We start from the raw sequence: 7249 nt of genomic DNA on the forward strand, positions 1-7249 counted from the left end.
TGTTTTATGCCAATTATATGTCAATAAAAGCGGAAGTAAAAATGGAAATTCAAAGGTCATGATTTCCCATGACATTTTTCATGATTCGTTTTGCAGCAAGTAAACTTGAGTCATGATATACTTATCCTAGGTAAAGATACTAATAAATAAGTGATTCAAATAAATTATACATAAAGATACTAATAAAATTAGGATTTTACCATGCTTTAAGCTTTCTTCATGTTAACAGCCCACTGCTTCTTTAGGTATCAAAATTTCACTCTGTGTATTCATCTGATATTAGGGAATGGATACAAATTTAAAACTGGCTGCTCCTGCTCTGAGTGATAAAGTTCAATGTCTGTGACCAATGGTCTCATCTCCCCGACAGCATCTGTAAGAAATGATTATGCTAGGTTGCTAAAAATCTCAGCATGGTAAAATCTAAGGACTCCTACAATTCTTAACTGTTTTGCAATGGGAATGCAATACTGACAAAGACTTGATTTTGGATAACAATGTGGTGTTTTCTCATGGTTGCATTAGGGTATATGAGGATAACCCCTCAGATCCACAACAAATATTCTTGCTCAAGTGCTGGTCCAAGAAGTGCAAATTTCTGCATTACTAGGACTGAGGACTGCTCTCAAAATGATGACCATGCTCACTGTATTCCAGGTAGTACAAGGGAAAAAGTTTATTGCAATTTCAAGGTGAACGGGAATAAGTCAGTGATTCAGTCCCTATAAATTAGTCAACGGGTGTTCAAAGCCAAAGTAAGTTGTGTCAACAATGAGAATTAAAAGAAAAAAAAAACTTAAACATAAGTTTAAATTAAAAAGAAGACACAGTCCAGTGCTGGGCTCTGGGGGCTACAGAATGTATATGCCTCAGTCCAATTCAAGGATTCAGTGGCTTGGCCCTAGCATCAGCTCTGGATTCAATGAACAGGTAACAATTAGTGTACAGGGAAAAATATAATCTACCTCTCCCTAATCTGAAGAAAATCTGGTGGTTCAATGAAACTCTTATCTCACAGACATTCTGACAGGTGCAGAGGAATAACTCACTGATGACTCAACTAAGACAAACTTAGTTACTGCTTAACAATCCATCTTCACACACACACAGTGGTAGAGAGATTTGTAGTATTTAATGGGAAGAATTCATTGGGCAGAGCTCAGAGTATAATTTTCAAAGCACGAGCCAACTTTTGACATTGGCCAATATTCTAGCTTTTCTCAGGTAGAAAACTACAGATGGACAAACAAATAATATTCTTCCTTAGAATTTCTAATTTTGAAAGTAAACTGTAGCGTTTGACTTATCAGTATAAAACCTTGTTAAGATGATCACGCTAAGACCCACTGTCTGATAAGAGAGCTGGAAATTAGCTGCTGAACCAACCCATCTGAACCCCAGACTGCTAATGTAAGCAACAACATAGCCACCATCAGAGTTGAGCTGACAAATTTAAAACCGTGATGTTTCTGTTGTAGGAAACACCACTGCTCTCCAGACACAGTTCTCCTGCTGCAAGTGGGCTCTTGTATTCTCTTGGTGAAGGTCATATTTACAGGATGTTGTTAGAGATTACCCTGGCCAATTTGCCCATTCTCCAGATTATCAAAGGCTTTCTTCACAAATGGAGACAAATTTTCGGACACAATGTTACCATTTCAGTCTTATCAGATGACACTAGCTCCATCATTGTGAGTAAAGGCCTTAGGATCCCTGAACTTGCCTACAATTTTTCCAGCATTTCAGGGCATTTCACATTCTGAATATGCTTCACCTTTTATTTAAAATTAGTGGGAAATAGTCAAAGTCTTCCATGAATATTTTATATTTCCTAATATCTGCAGAAATTTGGTATTCTTGCAGTTGGAAAATTTTTAATTCCACCACCCTCACCTCCTTCTAGTCCACATAATTTAGATTGCAATTTGGTTACTGAATACGAGAACCACAACCAAGGGGATATTACCACTTAGATACTTACTTTGTGAAGGTTAGAAAGGGCACAACTTATTTGGTGTGTATAAACCTACATTAAATGTTTGCAAAGGCACTGTCTCTTCTGGACAAAGCTCTGATTCTAAGAAGTATATTAATAATAAGTCAGTATAGTTATTGGTATGGGGAAGAGATTCAGCTGTTTTGTGGTGGGTGGGTGATGAAGAGACAGGAACAAATCCAGCAAATGTGAATGGATTGCTTTATGCCTCTGCAGGCATGAATTAAGAAGTAAATATTACTTTGTCTCCTGTACCTAACTCCACGTACTGTCTTGATTGACTTGTCCTTGGGCTATGAAAGATCTAGTTTGCGGTGAAGACCACAACGAAATAGTTTGAAAACCATGAGAGTTTTCTTGTTTCAGGAAAGTAGATATTGCTTAAAGTCAACATGTGTTTTTCATTCACTTAATACAAAAATGCATCCTGTGACATGTGTTGTGCTTACTGTGCTGGTATCCAAGTTAAACAAGGAAAGGGGGATAGACTGAAAACATCTGGAGGAGGTGGTTTCTGTGCTGAGACAGGGAAAGTCTAAGTAGATAAAAGGAGGACACCCAAAATCCAAGGATGAGCTGGAGTAAAAGTGGTGAGGTTGCAGCTAACATAGTTGACAATCGTTTGCCTGGATATATTTCCAGATACAGTGAAACATAAAGATATACCAAGGTAGTGAGATGCCAGATTTATAAAGAAATGACTAAACCAAGATGAGTTTGTGTGCTTAGAGTTGGAAAGGCATTAAATGCCACCCTGAGGACGTAAGCTTGTCTTTGGCTTGAATATAAAAGCAACATAAAGTATTGACTTGAAAATATAATGTAGACTCTTGAGGGCAGGAAATGAAAGCACCAATTTTAATGCTTTGAAAACAGCACAAAGAATACCATAGATAAAATTACTTCTTAAATTCTACCACATGCTGAATGTGCCATCTGAGACTACATCATGTGACCTTTATGATTCCAGGGATGACATAATAGAGACCATGATCCCTGGGCCAGTTCCTGCATTTATCTCCTGTTCCAGCCTATCCTATAAACCCTTTTAATACTTTCCAGGATGAACAAGAAACCACTTAGTAATTTTCCCTCTCTCCATGTTTTAGTCTTTTTCCAAATTCTTCCATTTTCTCTTCCTCCTTACAAGAAAGTATTTAAATTTACTCCCATATTTTTCCATCAAATGATCATATCAATCAAATACCTCTTTTTAACTTAAATGTTAATTTAGTCTCCCATTTAATCTTAACCTAATTTAAAAAAATAAGGTTAATACAGGTACACATCTATGCTTCTTGTTCAAATAAGAAAATTGCAGATATCTGTCAACATTTGCCAACATCAATTTTAATCTTTGTTATCTTGCATAAACTGGTAGTCCTCTGGTAGATCCTTTGTAATTAGGATGACGTTCATAAAGTGAAGTTGGCTGATGAGTTGGCCTTGAAAGAGAGGTAGCTGATGTATAAGCTGTCATTGTCACTGGAAACCGTGCATTGCTCCCTGGTTGAAGTTTAGAAAAACGACCTTCTTTGGCAGATATGTTGTGATATCCATTTGGAAAAGCAGAAGGCTCCACCATCAGTCCAAAATAATTACTCTGCATTGGAGACAAGATGGTGTTCTGAGAAGTAGAATTTTTGGTTTTAATGAACTTCATAATAAGGTCATTTGCTTCAGTGTATCTGCTTTGAGTGTGCCAGTGGACAATGTTCAACTGATTTAAAATAGCATGCTGATCTACTGCAATTTGTTCTGGTGGTCTGATGGACCAGAAAAATCACCGCTGATCAGGGTAGTTTTATCACCAATTATGTGGCTAGTAGAGGGCTTTCTAATTAGAGGCATTTTTAATTTTGCAAAAGGTAAAAATGCACTTTCTCCACTAGTGTCAGCCACAAAACCAGAATTATGAGTATCCACATTACCCCCTGCAATAAAGTGCTTCTTATTGAAATCTTAAGACAATGAAGATACCAGAGAGGCATTTTTAATCCCAACTCTTCTTTTTATTCTGATTAAAACCTGGGGAAAGACTCGTTTAAAATTTGAATTATGTTAGATCTGCAGCTACAATCAAAGTGAAAAAATTTAGTAATATTTTAAACCAAAATACAAGACTACAATAAGCCTAACGTATAAAACATCAGATTTCACATTTACAATGCACAGATAATATCATGAAAATATGAACATTGCTATTTTTTAAATTTCCTTATTTGTAAAATACACATATAAGTAGTATAGTCATCAAATTAAAGAAGTTAGCATTTGCAGTAACTGTGAATGCCACTTTTCACAAGCAGCTTTAATACCTTTATATAGATTTCTGATAAGATTCATAGTTGCAAGCAAAGTTTCTCTGAATCTTGAATACATATGGCACTGTCCTCATTTTTAGAAAAAATAAAGAATTTAAGACTTGGTAATTTTATACAGTTTTCAAAATCTAGCTTTAAATATATATTACCATAGACTGATGTACAACATAAATTTTCATATATAAGTTACCAAGTGGTTACTAAAATTTCTGAATACCTTGCTTAAAACAGAGGCTTCTTTTCCTTGTGCCAGAAAGTCAGCTAGACAAGCAGATCTTTGAAAATTCTGCCTCACTTTACTAAACCCATAAAGGTTAAGCTGTCTAACTAAACTTTTCATACTTCCAGTTTAAATATTCTGAAAGGGGCCTTTCTTTCCAAAACTACCTTCTTAAAGACATCTTCATCAATCACTATGGAAGATCCATTATCATCCCACCAGATGGATTGATATTGGTCACTCCTAGCCATTTTCCAGAGTTTTCTTGGAAATCTCAGAGAACGAAAATCATTATCTTCATCTGGTTCTGAGACACAATGTGTGTAACATGGTCTTTTTATCAAAGATTCTTCAGACAAAGTCTGAAAAGCATTTTCTTCAATCATAGACCTTAAGTCCAAGTCCCCAGAGAATGTTTGATCACACAATAGAGATCTACCAGAGTTACCTGAAACAGTTGGTCCATCTTTATGAGACACATCTTGAATTTCTGAAGAAACATGTGTCATCTCAAATAACTTTTTCTACAGCTACTTTTATAATCTGCATGATTTTGAGCACTGCAGGTTCAAATGCTGATTTGGCAAGCCTGCACAGATAAACTGCTAGGCAATCACAATGGTTCTCAACCTGAGTAGCTGTGTCATCACAATACGACTGGTATCCCAGCAACCCAAGTGTAAAATTCCGCCAGTGTTTACTTCTCATTCATCCAGTTAAAATGAAACATAAATGTTGCTTATTTTTATAGTGTGATCTGCAAATATTATCCCCACAAAATCTTTTTAAATAATATAATTTTGGGGTCTATGAAATAAAACCAATCTCCATACTTTTGTACACAAATTTATACTAGATTGGTGAACAGAGAATAAATAATGCAAAAAAAATAATTTTAAAGTTTTGGAAGTTAAAGTGAAATTTGTGTAAAACCTCTACAGAAAATGTGTAACAATTTCAATATCATTTGTTATTAAAATTAAACATAATTTGATTCGGAAATGGAAGTATGTATTTATCTGTGTTCTTTAAAATAAGTAGCTGTATATTCAAAATATGAGAAAAATAAATATCAGTTTATTTGGAATGTTAATAAATAAATTGTAAATATTTATAAAATAAAATTTTATTTATATAATAAATCAAATTTAAGAAATCCCAAAGGGGGGAATTTTTGTTTTAAATTGTAATTCAGTGGTATAAGTAAAACAAATATAATTTAATATTCTGGTATAAAAAGTACAAAAGAGACAATCTTATTGTATATTTGCAAAAGTTTATTTTTGCCATTCTTTCAGTCAGAGGTTTTTCAGTCCCTAGAAGGAATAAATTTTCATGTCATCTGTATAATCCATACTCTTGTGGCTTCTGTTATGTGTTCCAAAATGCTGTTGATAAATACTCTTATGTACAAGATCCTGGGTTCAATAAGCAGTGCCTCCATTAAGGGGCAAACAAACAAACAATCAAAAAACAAAGAAATAACAGTATATGTGGTTTGGGGTGGAAAATACCAGGTAATGCATTTTAGGAAGCAATATGTTTCTCAGTCTTCAAATAGTTGGCATTGTTTTTATAATACAGCATTTTAAGGCAAGTGTTCTGTTCACTAATTGTAAATGATAGCTATGTTCTGTATCAGTAAACTGATATAACTGGTATTATATATTATATATAAATCCAGTATAACTGGATTTATACCAAAATTTATATTATTTATTTCAAAATAAATTCCATTTAGGATAAGCCAAATTCAAAATGACAGATATAATTTTAAGTAAATAAATGTAAAATCAAGCTGTAATGTAAATTCTTACTTCAGTATCTGTAAATTCCATTCTAAATAAATATTAGCAACCTGAATTCATGGCATATTATATGTATTATAAACTATAGTTAAGTTGGATTTAGTCTTGATTCATAAATATTATTTAACATACGCAGATTATTATATGTGGTAACATCCTATAAAAAACAAAGAATTGAAAAATTACAATTTCAAGAAATGTAGGAAATTTATTGACAGAACTGATCTTAACTATTTTATTTAAATATTCTTTACAAATTCGCTCTATATAGAATTTAACTAAACAAAATAAAAGCCATATATGAAAAACCCATGAGTAACATCAATTTGAATGTTAACATACAGGAAGGTTTTCCTCTGGTACAGTAATAAGAAAAAGAAGCTCATTTTCACACGTCCTAAATTACACTACTAGAAGTCCTAGCCAGAACATCTTGTCAAGAAAAAATATAAAAGGTATCCAACTTGTAAAATTCAGTAAAGTATTTACAGATGACATAATTATACATTGATAGAAAACTCCATAGACTCCTCCAGTGACTGTAAGAAATAATGAACAAACTTAGTATACTTGCAGAATACAAAATCAATATACAAATATCCGTTGCATTTTTATATAGTAACGACACATTATCAGAAAGAGAAATTAGGAAAACACTTGTGTGTAAATCTATACCAAAAAGAATAAAATAGGAATACATTTGTTAAGTGAAATAAAAGATCTAAACATAGATCTATAAATTTCAGGTGTAAGAAATATAAGTAAATTAATTAAATGGAAAGATATTCTGTGCTCATGGATTGTATACAATGTGAGGAAATATTGTAATCTATCTTTTCAATATTCAATCTCCACAGCACTAATTATTGAGGAGAATATGTTTTCTTCATTTTATACTCTA

The 7249-nt window shown here is 33.3% G+C and overlaps 1 long non-coding RNA gene across 1 annotated transcript; it reads right to left on the minus strand.

The window, feature by feature from the left end:
• Nucleotides 1-3326: 3326 nt before the first annotated feature.
• On the minus strand, nt 3327-5183 carry LOC140693320 (uncharacterized). The gene is made up of 2 exons (XR_012069040.1): nt 4989-5183; nt 3327-3599 (listed from the first exon to the last, which is right to left on the minus strand). It is a non-coding gene; the product is annotated as an uncharacterized lncRNA (long non-coding RNA).
• Nucleotides 5184-7249: the final 2066 nt, after the last annotated feature.

This window comes from Vicugna pacos, unplaced genomic scaffold (genome assembly GCF_048564905.1).
Source record: "Vicugna pacos unplaced genomic scaffold, VicPac4 scaffold_19, whole genome shotgun sequence".
Classification (NCBI taxonomy): domain Eukaryota; kingdom Metazoa; phylum Chordata; class Mammalia; order Artiodactyla; family Camelidae; genus Vicugna; species Vicugna pacos.